We start from the raw sequence: 13,919 nt of genomic DNA on the forward strand, positions 1-13,919 counted from the left end.
CCAGAAGGTTAAAGAGCATTTTGGGGACCACAGCTGTGGTATAAAATATGTTGAGAAAGGCCAAGTGACAGAGGAAAAAATACATGGGTGTCTTGAGATAGGAATCTACTATCACCATAATAATAATCATTGTGTTTCCAAAGAGATTCATCATGTAGATCAGAGAAAAGACAAAGAAGAGGGGAATCTCAGCCTCGGGATGGTTGGAAAATCCCACAAGGATCATCTCTGTGATGGTGCTGTAGTTCTGTTGAGTCATCTTGGTGGCTAGCTTAAAATTGCTTTGTGGAGAGAAATATATATATTGAGGACATATATAAATGACAAAATAAAGAAATCACATTATTTCATACCATCAAATATAATACACAATATCTGTCAAATTAAATTACATTAAAATATTTTTCTATTCACTCATACTAAAGTTTGAAAAATATTTTCACACATTAAACAAAACATTCACATTCCAATTCCTAAAGTTCCCATGTATATATACAAGCACACTCAAATAATGGAAAATGTTTTAAGCTCCTGCTATTAATCTTTTGCTAAAATGTCTACTTGCAATTCTTTAAGAACGGATTTTTAACTTTTTTTTAGGGTTTCAGAAAACCCTTATAGTAGAGTTTCTCATGATTTTTTCAAGTAAAACTATTAGACATCTATGATTTTAAACCAAGAAACAACACTTTAAGAAGTCTCATATAAGTCAGAGTTCCTTAGTGAGTTGTTAAATCCAGTAGGTGCCAAAGATGGAAGTAGAATTAGGATAGCTTTAGTGACATCCTTTTGTACTTGCCTCTGTTACATGTTTCCAATGTATACATGGCTCAGTTAAGTGTGGATATGTGCTTATTTTTCATGCATGCTTTTCTTTTTGGAAGAAAAGAAATATGCATCTTTAGCGTAGGCTCATATTTGTTTAATACAGTTTTACCACAACAAACTACACATTATAAATACTTTCCATGATGAATAAGTGAGCTAGTCCACTTATTTTAATCTTCAGCAATTTACATTTTAAGAAAATTTTATTGGTGTATAATTCACAAATCATACAACTCCATAGTTCATTCATATTAAGAAGAGTTGTACTGTACAATCACCACAATCAATTTTATAACATTTTCTTCTTTCTTTTACTCATCATTATTAGCTGCCCATTTCCCCCCAACCTCCCCTACCAAACCCCCAAGAAACCCTTAATCCAGTTACAGTCTCTATACATTTAGTAATCTTGGATTTCATGAACATAAAAACACTTTTTAAATTAAAGAATCAAATCTAGACAGGAATAAAAGTTTACATAACATGTTTTATGCTCTCTAAACTAAAAAACAAACTAACTTCCATCAAGTTGATTTTGATTAATAGCAACCCTATAGGATAGAGTAGATGGCACTTTGGGTTTCTGAAGCTGAAAAATTGTTGCAGGAGCAGAACTTCATCTCCCTCAAGCAGAGTTCCTGGTGGGTTCAAACCACTGACCTTGTGATTAGCAGCTTGATACATAGACCACTATGACACCAGGGGTGCTATCTGTTAGGTAATGCCTAAACTTGATTCTCTCCCTCTTTTCTTTGAGAAATCTGTCACTCTCTCTGTGCAGAGCTGTGGATATTTAGAATATATTATTTCACTGGCACACACTCACACACCTATGGTGTTTTAGCATTTTCACTGCTCATCCCTCCAAATACTGAGACTTGAAATATTGAAAAAAATTTAGGCTTATAAATAACAGTATCAGAAAAATACTAAAAGAGGCTTTCAAAAAGCATTCAATGTAAACAGAACCAAAGATAATATTAATGGGATAATAACAAAGCTAATGGTTATAATGCACTGATGGCTTTACTATTACCTTATTTGTATTAATTATTTTAATTCATACAATAGATCTATTCAGTAGGCTCCATTTTTATCATATTCTATAATAGTTTTAAGTGATACAAAGCGTACACACTTTTACTAAGTATTCACAGTGATTTTGTGTTGGAGCTAGGATTTAAGACAATGCAGGATGACTCTAATTCACATTCTTAACTCACAGATTTCCTTGATTCTCAGAAACATTAATTATTCAGGTTTACACTGAATCCCCTAGCAGAATTGATACATCATTTCCTCTTGTGTTTCATTATTCTATAACACTCACATTCTTTAATACCTTTAAATTCCTTAGCACTTTATTGGTCAAATACACAGTATGATTTGTACAAACAGTTAAGAGCATATATATTGTGAATCAGCCACATTTTAGGGTCTTTTTTTCCAGGAACAACTAATAATCATAATAATAATTTATAATCTTACCTTTGAGAACAAAAATGTTAGAAGGGGGTTGCCAAAAAGTGAGAAGAAAATTTTCCTCTGAAGATTGTAATCTTTCCTGTCTACTAATATAAAGCATTTCCAAAGATGATGATAAAACTGAGTCTTCTAAGAGAAGGAATAAAAATAATAAAAAATGAGATATCGAAGAGGATTTCTTAATCATTCAAATTCACTCATTACGTATTATTCATAATTATGTTGATGCCATGATTTCAACAGTCTATACAAAAAACATATTAGGAAAGGATGTTTCTGAAGCTATTGACTCCTGAGTTCCTGCTCCTGGTGCTTCACAAATGGACCCTCTTCAATGATGTGCTACTGCTCTAGAGCGCAGGCAGGGGGCTGAGAAAAGATGCTGCTGGTCACATGTATGCCACCTTTGTTACACAGAACTCAGACCAAGTAACACATTTTATATTTCAACACACTAGCAAAACTGAGCTCCCAATCCCTAGGGAAACTTGTTAGCTTCATGCAGATGTGCTGGGTGTAGGGGAATGGATAGGGAGATAGAGAACAAACACAATTATCTGATGTTTAAATGAGGTGAGGAAAGTTAACTTCCTAACCCTAGTGAGTATGTTTTTGCATGGTATGTAAATTTATTTAATCTGTAATATTTTTTTCAAAAATGTATGAAAATAAATTAATATTTTACCAATTTTCGTTTTCAAGTTAAAAAAAATGAATGTTCACTTGTGACTTTATAAAACTAAAATGGGCAATGGTTATAGTACCGTAAAGTAGTGTTTCCAAATAGGATAACAAAGATAATAGGACAAATACATTTAGCTTATAAAGGATAGTTTATTTATGACATGCAGAGAACTCAGAAAATGAAAAATTGGAGAATATGCTGTCTGTTCATACATAACACTGTTAATACACCATTTATTTATACATAATTTCAAAAACTTATGAACTGATTGATAAACAGAAATATCCATGGGATTCCTGTCTAGTTGACTGACTCAGTGGTCCTATTGGACACAATAGAACTGTTTCCTAGTGTTTCTGAGACTGTAACCAACATTGCTGTTTTAGATATTTTTTAAATTCCATTTCTCCATATAGCAAAAATAACAACAAGTAAGTTGCCCTTTCACTGTCTTTTCTCCAGATTCTTCTTACATGAAAAGCCAACAAACAAAATAATCGCTATTGTCATTAAGTCAATTCTAACTCATATTGACCTTATTAAGACTTCAGATACTGTAAACCTTTCTACATAAGGTATGATATATATTCCAGAATTATAGTCTCAAACATTCTCTTGTCACTCTACACACTTTTCCATCTCTATGTATCAATTAAATAAAAAAACTGTAACTAATAACTCTGTTCATAAAGACCAGTCACTCAATGTCAACCCAGTTGCTGAATATATCTGTGTAAGTTAAGTATCCTAGAACTAGGGAAATAGCCACAGTAGAGGTATGCAGACCAATTTTACCTAATGTGACAGATTTAACAAAAATTGTATTAGCCCTGGTAACCATAAGTCTCTACTCTGATTATAGACCCATAATACCATTATGGATCTTTTGGAATTATTGTTGGATAAAAGCCAGTGTCTAAAATATTGACTACATCCCATTCTTTAATATACAATAACCATGATAAATAAATGTAAATCCCTTTGGGGAAGACTTTGGAGAAAGATTCACATTATACCAATTTGACATTATGTTAGACAGGGATCTTTAGAGAATAAAAAAAGGACACTTATGATTTCATATATATTTATATAGGTAGATAGATACAACATAAGAAATAAACTTCTAACTAGTCTATGGAGTAGTATAAGTGGCTCAGTGCAACTCACTTCTATGAGACAGTTAATACACTGGAAGTCCTTCAAGTCTTGAGGTCCACCAGATGCAAGTCAAGGAAGCAGACAGCTGAGTCCTCTGTAGGGCAAGTCAGGAAATCCGACCACAGGCAGCAAACAGCAAGACAGGTCACCAACAGTCAGCCAGATGACAGGGTCCGACAGCCCCAACCTCTGCAATGTATAATCCAGTAGTTTGGCGAAGCAGGTCTTAAAGGAACCTCAAACTACAGTGACACAGTACATGGGTTGGGTGTCCCACATGTAGTATAACTTTCAAGTTGAGGCAGAAAACCAGGTAAGGCAGCTGCACACTGGTCCAATCATCAAAGAGCAAGAACCAGAAAGGCGAGTCACACTGAGCCATTTATCTCTCTGCCCTTCAATTAGTCCCACATGTGTTCATTGGCCAGGTTGGCACAATAAACCTACCTATCACAATCCACCCCTTGCCAATTTGGGACCTGTACACACTTCTTTAGCCATTAATTAAATCACAGTTATACTTAACATCAAACATCTATCACACATATAAATGAAAACACACTGAGTCCAACTGCATCTGATACATCATACATGAACAAAGTAAAGATATTCAACAAACACATATAAATAAAATAAAGTGACAATCACAAACCTCAATTTTGTGGTTGATCATGTGGTCATAACTGACAGCTAGAACTACCTTCTTCTACTACCCATTCTTTATTACCTTTGCCCTTGTCAAGAACTTCAGCTGGCTGTGATTTTTTGTCTGGTGAGATGACCCAAACCTTCATTCCTGAGGGGTCTGGGTGATTAGATGTCCTGTCAGGATTGGGTTGCTGTAACTTACCATTTAGTTTAATCACAGGGCATGGTAGCATTAAGAGAAGGCCTACGGGATCTCCTGGATTCCAGACATTTTCTTCTTTACCTCCATTATATAGCACCAGTCCAATTTCTCCTTGGTAATCAGGATCAATCACCCCACTCAGTATAGTGACACCCTTCCTGACCAGTTGATCCAAAGGTATTAGAAGCCCAAAGTTGCCAGGGGGCATTCTCAGCTACCACTTCAGTGGAATCAGTGCTGTGTTTCCAGGTGGGAGAGTTCCTTCCTTTGGGACCAGAACCTCCAGGCCTGATGTACATAGGGTTGCTGGGACAGGAAGCAAAAATGCTGCAAGTGGATCACTAGTATTAAGAGTGAGTGGTGCCACTCAAGTGTCCACCCCTTGATTCCTGGACCCATGAATTCTGGCTATTGGAGACACAGCACCATATATTGGCCACTGGTTTAGAGCGTATACGGCTTCCTGGAGAACATTACCTGAGCCCTACAAGTAGTTGCCGCCTAGTTGGTGCCATAATTGTGCCTTTAGGAAGCAACTCCATCATTCTTTCAAGCCAGCTAATTCAGAATGATGAGGAACATGATATGACCAGTGGATTCCTTGGGCATGGGTCCTTTGCTGCACTTCATTTGCTGTGAAGTGAGTTCGTTGAGCTGAAGCAATGCTATGTGGGATGCCATGCTGGTGAATGAGGCATTCCGTAAGTCCACGAATGGTAGTTTTAACAAAAGCCTTGCGTGCAGGGAAGACAGACAAATCAATATCCAGAGTTGGTGTATTTTCCAGTAAGAACAAAACCCTGCCCACTCCATGACAGAAGTAGTCCTATGTAATCAACCTGCCACCAAGTTGCTGGTTGATCTCCCCAAGGAATGGTTCCTTTCTTGGACTTAATGTTGGTTTCTGCTGCTGGCAGATGGGGCACTTAGCAGCGGGGGTGGCCACGTCAGCCTTGATGAGTGGACATTCATGTTGCCGTGCTCATGCATAACCTCCATCCCTGCCACCATGTCCACTTTATTTATGTGCCCATTGGGTGGTGACAGAGGAAAGAGGAGGACTTGTCTCCATAGTGTGTGTCATCTTATCCATTTGTCCTCCTCTCCAGAGGCAACCCTTTGGTGAGTGTTCACATGAGACACGATTATCTTTACATTCTTGGCCCATTCAGAGAGGTGTATCCACATACCTCTTTCCCACACTTCCTTGTCATCAATTTTCCAGTTATGTTCCTTCCAATTCCCAGATCCAGTCAAGCCATTAGCCACAGCCCATGTATCAATATGCAGTCTCACATCTGGCCATTTTTCCTTGCAGGCAAACTGAATGGCCTGGTGCACTGCTCAAAGTTTTGCCCATTGGGAAGATTTCCCTTCACCACTGCCCTTTATGGATATTCCTGAAAGGAGTTGTAGTGATGCTGCTCTTCACTTATGAGTGGCACCTGAATATGATATCCATCTGTAAACCAAGCATGACTTTTCTGTTCTTCACTTAAATTATCCTAAGGAACTCCCCAGGAGGCCATAGGTACAGAAAAGGAGAAGGAAGGTACTATGACAGGAGTGGAGACTGTAGGCATTTGGGCCACTTCTTCATGCAGCTAACTTGTACCTTCAGGTCCAGGTTTGGCTCGATCTCATATATACCACTTCCATTTAACAATGGAGTATTGCTGTGCATGTCCAACTTTATGACTGTGGTTCAGACAATACCCAGTTCATGATGGGCAGTTCAGGCATCATGGGGATTTGGTGCCCCATGGTGAGGTGTTCAGTCTCCACCAAGGCCCAATAACAGTTAAATAGCTGTTTTTCAAAGGGGGAGTAGTTGTCTACAGAGGATGGCAGGACTTTACTCTAAAATACCAACAGTCTCCACTGTGATTCACCAATAGAGGTCTGCCAAAGTCTCCATACTGCATTTCTATCTACAACCAAAACTTCTAGCACCATTGGGCCAGCTGTATCATATGGTCCCAGTAGCAAAGAACCTTGCATGGCAGCCTGAACCTGTTGCAGAGCCTTTTATTTATCTGGGCCCCACTCAAAATTGGAGGCCTTTCATGCCACTTGATAAAATAAGTCTAAGTAGAACACCCAACTGAAGGATATGTTGCCTCCAAAATCCAAAAGGGCCCAGTAGGCACTGTGCCTCCTGTTTAGTGGATGGGAGGCCAGATTCAATAGCTAAGTATTCACTTTAGTAGGGATGTCTTGACATGCCCCACACCACTGGACCCCTAGAAATTTTATTGAGGTGAAAGTGCCTGAATCTTCGTTGGGTTAATTTACCAACCTCTTTCCGGTAGATGTTGTACCAATGAATGTAGAGTCTTTGATACATCGTTCTTAGTGGGTCCAATCAGCATAATGTTATCAATATAATGGACCTGTGTGGCATTTTGTGGAATATATAGGCCATCAAGGTCCCTTTGGACTAAATTATGTTACAGGGTGAAAGACTTGATGTACCCCTGGGGGAGAGTTGTGAAAGTGTATTGTCCCTGCCAGCAGAAGGCAAACTGCTTCTGGTGGTCCTTCCAGACCGGTATTGAGAAGAAGGCCTTGGCCAGATCAAAAGCTGCACACCAAGTACCAGAAGTATTAATTTGCTCAAGCAATGAAATCACAGCTGGAACAGGAGCTGGAATTGGAATCACCACCTGGTTAAGTTTATGATAATCCACTGTCATTCTCCAGGATCCATCTGTTTTCTTTACAGGCTAAATAGGTAAGTTAAATAGGGATGTGGTAGGAATCACCACCCCTACTTCCTTCAAGTCTTTGATGGTGGCACTGATCTCTGCAATCCCTCTTGAAATGTGGTACTGCTTTGGGTTTACTATTTTCCTAGGCAATGGCAGTTCTAATGGTATCCACTTGGCCTTTCCTACTGTGATAGCCCTTATTCCACATTTCAGGGATCCAATATGGGCTTATGCCAGTTACTAAGTATGACTATTCCAATGATGCATTCTGGAACTGGGAAATAACTACAAGATGGGTTCGCGGGCCCACTAGATCCATGATGAGGCGTGCCTTAGCTAAAACTTCATTGATAACTTGACCTACATAAGTCCCATTCTGACTGGTGGGCCTTTGAATACTTTGGGTCTCCTGGAATTAGTGTCAGTTCAGAGCCAGTGTCAAGTAATCCCCAAAAAGTTTGAATATTTCCTTTCCCCAAGTAAACAGTCACATTCCCCAAGGCTGCAGATCCCCTTTGGGAAGTCTATAAGAAAAATTAACAGTATAAACCTTCAGTGATATAACAGGGTCCTCCTTCAAAGGGACTTGGGCTTCTCCTCATTCAAGGCGTTGTGGGTCTGTAAACTGGCTTAGGTCTGGGAATTGTTAGAGTGATTGTGACTCTCTATTCTGCTGTTCACCTGATGAAGCATTCTTCTGCCTGTATAGAGGACGTAACAGTTTAGTAGGTTTCCCATGTATTTCAATCCTAGGGACATCGTGGCTAAGTTGCCAATGCCATAAGTCCATAGGAGACACGTTGCTTTGATTACTATTGAATCCTTGCTGTCTATTACGATTACCACGTCCACCCTGTCTCTGTTGATTCAGTGCTGACACCTGCCCTCTACCATCACAGGTCCAAATCAGTCCCATTGTAGCAAATGTCAGAGTTTACTTAGGACAGTTCCCACTGTTAATCCTGGTTAATATAAAATAGCTATCACAGGAGTCTTAATTTTCCTTTTGTTGACTTCCACCCTTACAGCGCAGTGGTCCAAGAGGGAACTCTGAATGATCTCTATGTGCGTGAATTTACACAGGCTCAACTTTTCCCCCAGCACATGGTCTATCTTTGAGTAAATGCCATGTGGGCTTGAGAAAAATGCAAATGTTTCTCATTTGGGTGGAGAGGTCTGAATGTCTATCAAGTCAAGTAAATGTAGAGTTTAGTTCTGCAGCTTCCTTGTTAAGATTCTTTCTCAGTGGTCTATTTTGGCGAGCGATGTATGAAAGGAACCTACTATGATTGTTAAACCTGTGACTTCTTTTTTCATCTTTTGGAGCATTTAATTGATGAATGTTACAGGTTTGATGTTAGGTGCACATAATATTATGCTCTCTGGTTCTTTTACCACTTTTCCCTTGAGCATTATACAATGTCCCTCTTTATCTCTTGTTATGGCTTGCACCTTCAGATCAATTTTGCCCAAGATTAAGATTTAAATCCAGGCTTTTATTGAATTGCCATTTGCTTTGTATATTTTTAATCCAGCCTTTTATTCTCAGGCTATTTTTGGCTGCAAGCTTGAGATATATCTCTTGTAGGCAGAAGATTTATGGGTTGTGTTTTCTAAGTCAGTCTGTCTTTTAATGGGTGAGTTCAGGCCATTGATATTCAGAGTTATTGCACCTATCTGTGGACTCTGTGAAGTCATCTCTCGGCTTTTGTGTTGGGTGTTTTCCGACCTCGTTTCTTATCAGTACGTTGTATATGTGTGTCTGTGTGGGGGATTCATTCTTGCCTTCTTTTCACCTTTGAGAAAATGCTGTCTTGGGAGCTGTTTTTAATGTGATGACAGATGGATGGAGTTGTTCTCTGTAGTGGTATCTTAATTGCTCTCAGTAAGGGTTGTTCTGGATATACTAAATTGGTAAGAATATTCTTTTATAAAGCTAGGTTTCTTTCAACGTATTCATTGAGTTTTTCCTTGTCTTGGAAGACTCTTACTTCTCCATCTACCTTGATAGAGAATTTGACTGGGTAGAGTATTCTTGGGTTTCCATTATTTTCTTTCAACTTTCAGAATATATTACACCGTGACTCCTCTTCTTCATGATGTCTGCTTATGGTTCTATACATATTCTTTTATTGGTACCTTTAGAGGTGATTGCCATTTTCCCCTAGCTATGATTTTATCCTTTTTCCTCAAAATTGGGTAGTTTAACTATTATATGTCTTGGAAAATTCTTCTTCGGATTCAGTCTAGTTGGTGTCCTTTAGGCCTTCTGAATGTTTCCTTGATTAACATTCATTTAACTGTGGAAGTTTTCCTCTAAGGAATGCCTCACTATTTTTATTATTGACTTCTTCAAAGTGTAGTCAAATTATTCTAACGTTGTTCCTCTTCATATCATCAGAGATTGTTCTCGGGTTTTCTTCAGTTTATCTGAGTATCTTGTTTGACTGTCTTTCCCATTTGTTGAAGCCTGCTGGTTATCCTTTAGGTCACTGGTAAGGTTCTCTGCTTCTTCTAGTCTGTGGATTTATTTGCTTTTGTTACCTCATCCTTTAGCTCTTGTATTTCCCTTTGGGGCATGGACTTTATCTCCTTTATTGTTTCATCCTTTTTCTGTATTGCTTCCCTCATATCTTGCAAGACTCCAAGAAACATTCTGAAAATTTCTTTCTGTGGCAGATCAATGTCTGCTTCCTCAGTGAAAGTTATTGGATTCAGGACTTCCTCTAACGTTGCCTTTTGATTCTCCTGAATTTTCCTTGAGGTTGTTGAGGCAGTTTGCTGTCTGCATGTCGTTTTGGAGGAGGTCAGCACCATTTTCCTTGCTATCAAAGAGCCCTGAGCTCTCTCCTTTGGAGGTTAGTTGGAATTCTTTTGCAGGCTGCCTGTAGCCAAGTGCTTGGGGGAGTCGGATTATACTTTTATCCCTCTGGGTTTTCACTCTCACCCTAGTCTAATACACTGTTTGCAGGGCAGGTTAGATGACCCTATCAGGGGATGCTGGCCACATGGGTGTAGGCCACAAGCATGACACTGTATAGGCTGATCAGGGGAGGAGCTGCCGTGGTTTAATAGGAAGCATTGTAGGGCAGCCTCGAGGGCAGCCTCGGGGTTGGATTGAAGCTGGCATTGGTTTGCAGACCATGGTGTCAATCCAAGTAGGTGTGATGTTATATCCATGGGTATAGGGGAGATCAACTGCTTCTGGCCACTATTATCAGCCTTTCAAAGACTCTTTGTCATGCCTAAAACTGGTAGAAAGAATTTTTCACCTGGATGCAGCTTTCAGCTCTTGTTGGCTTTTCCTGTTTTGTTAGACTATAGACTATGCTTAGTGTTTCTGATATCTGCATGTTTTGTTATGTTAAAGGTATGCTAATGGACTAGGTTTCTAGTTGATTACATTCAAATGTTTAAAGTTGCACACAGGAACACCACCTTATATTGGAAGATTTTTTTTATATTTAAAAAAATGGACCTGGAGAGTGCCCTTGTATTGGGGCTCTGCTGGGTTGTGCCCCAGGGAAGGAGGACCAAATTAGGCAAGTGGGTTTGGGCCCTCTGGAACTGAATTGCCCCAGCTTCTCTCCTGCCTCACTCCCGTCTCCCTCCTGCACAGCTCCACAGGCTGTGCTCTAGCGATCTACCATGGGTGAATAGGCTAGGAGCTCTCCAATTGCAGCATATTCGTGTCTAAATATCTGCTGTTACCCATGTGGGTAGGTGGGGAGCTGAGCAGAAGGGGAAAAGGATGGCTGATGTGGTTGCTTTTTTTCCTGGTCAGGGAGATGAAATCAAAGCCCTTATGGCCAGTTCTTGGAGACTCTCCATGAGCCTGAGTTTAGGACCATCTTTAGACAGCAATAGTTAATGCACATTATGAGTCTCAGATCTTGGGTGCAGGAATGGGTGGCAGACACTCTCCGGCTAGACCTGGAGCGGGATTAGCAGAGAGTATAGACAGCTGTGTTGAACTTAGAGCATTTCAGTGAGCCCTTGCATTGATCTGTAGGTGAAAATCACAGGGGGAGATCTGATCCACAGACCCTACTGCACTTGAACTCTATTTCTCGCACTCTTTCTCCCACTATTGGCTTCTATACCTCTTAATTTTCTTATCTAACTGAAGGAGCAACGGGTGGGTGATTCTACATGGACATCATCTGGGAACCTCTCGCTGGCTCATTAATTTTCAATAACAAATGACACAGACTTTTTTGCTAAAAGCAAAGTGAACATTAAACACTTAATGACGAAGATATAAAAAACAATAGCCTTGAACTTGGAGTACACCTTTACCAGAAGAAAACCAAAATCTTCACAACTAGACCAATAGACAACATCATTGATAAACAAATAATAGTGACATTATTAGGTATTTCATTTTATTACTTTGATCCCCTATCAATGTTCATGCAAGCTGTAGTAATAAAAGTAACCGAGATATTCTTTGAGAAAATCTGCTACATGAGACCTCTTTAAAGTATTAAAAATTAAAGATGTCAGTTTAAAGACTGTGGTATACCTGACCCAAATCATGATATTTTAATTTGTCTCCATATACAGGTGAAATTTGGGCAACGAATAAGAAGACAGGGAATCAATCAATGTGATTGAATTATGGTGTTGGGGATGAATATGGACTATAGCATGGGTTGCCAGAATAACAAATATATCGTGGAAGAAGTACAATAAAATGTTCCTTAGAAATGAAAATAATGGGATTTTGCCTCACATGTTTTTGGCATGTTATCAGGAAGGATATGCCCCCCAAAATGTACATCATATATGATGAAGTACAGGGTTAGAAATAAAGAGAGAGACATTTAAGGAAATGGGTTGACACAGTGATTGTAACAATGGGCTCAAACATAAGAATGGTTGGCATACAATTAGGCACCGTGGTGAGATTCAGTCAGATCACACTGGTTTGGCAGAATTGAAATCTAATTTTTGTTGAGTTCTCAAACTGGTTGTTAAAATTGCGCTTGTGATCTGAGTTCTCTCAAACTTCTCAGCTGGCCCACACTTTATGTTCCTAATTCTTCATTAATGATCATCTGCACAACAGCACATTCTAAGCATCCATAGATATAAAAACTATGATGGAAATCCTGCTCATAATAATTATTTATTCAGTTCATAAAACTCATTATGTTTTTGATGAAATATTACATTTTGATTCCCTTTAATTTGTTACTGCTGTAAACAAAGAAATAACATAAATAGAAAAAGTGCCCAAAACCCAGATGTTGGCATGCTGTCATTTATTTTAGTTTTGTGTTATGTTCCAAATTCCCATGAAATATTACGAGTGAATTATGCAATTCCTGAAAGTATTCAAAGGCTCAAATATTTTCAGAACACCAGCTGTAAGTTCAACAAAAGCAGAAAGGGGTTTGTCAAAGATGAACATAATATGTTCAGAGAAGAGAAGTAACCTGCTTCTAACTGTGTTAGTCTGGGTACTTTAGAGAAAAAAATCCACAGAAACTCATATGTATAAGAGAGAGTTTTATATGAAGGGTAAGTGCACATCAAGAAAACATCCCAACCTAGTGCTATCCAAGCCCACAAGTCCAACATTAACCCATATGTCTGACACCAATCCACAAAGTCCTCCTCCATCTCACAAAAGACAGCAATGATGCTGACTGCAGGAAGAAAGCCAGATCAGTGAATGAGTAAACATCTCAGCAATAGCAGGGGTCTCCAGGAGCTGCTCCAGCACCCAGGGCTGCATCAGGGTAGATCCATGCGGGTTCTCCTTGGGGATGTCTTGCTGGAAGTGAGCCTTGCCAGCTTAAGCAGGGAACTGGCTAAGGTAGCTGCATCCTGGTCCAACCATCACAAAGCAAGAGACCTGAGAACTAGAAAGGCGAGGGTCACCAAGCCATTTATCTCTCTGAACTTCAATTAACCCCATATGTTTTTATCAGCCAGGTTGGCACAATGAACTTTAACTATATCACTAACATAGCAAATATCATGACTATTGTCTAATTGACCTACCTTTAAAGGAATGGCATCTTACTACTACAGTGAAATGATGATTAAGAATAAATCACACAACTGAGAGAAATATTGCAAGTGAAAATGAAAATCTAGAAGTATTATGGAAAGATATATATTTCAATTTGGGACAGGGACTTTTGTAATATGTGTGTGTGGGTTTAATTAGCACAATTGTTGAGATGTATAA

This window comes from Echinops telfairi, unplaced genomic scaffold (assembly GCF_000313985.2).
Source record: "Echinops telfairi isolate 266 unplaced genomic scaffold, ASM31398v2 ScPeMD7_7469;HRSCAF=8507_0, whole genome shotgun sequence".
NCBI classification, from domain to species: Eukaryota; Metazoa; Chordata; class Mammalia; order Afrosoricida; family Tenrecidae; genus Echinops; species Echinops telfairi.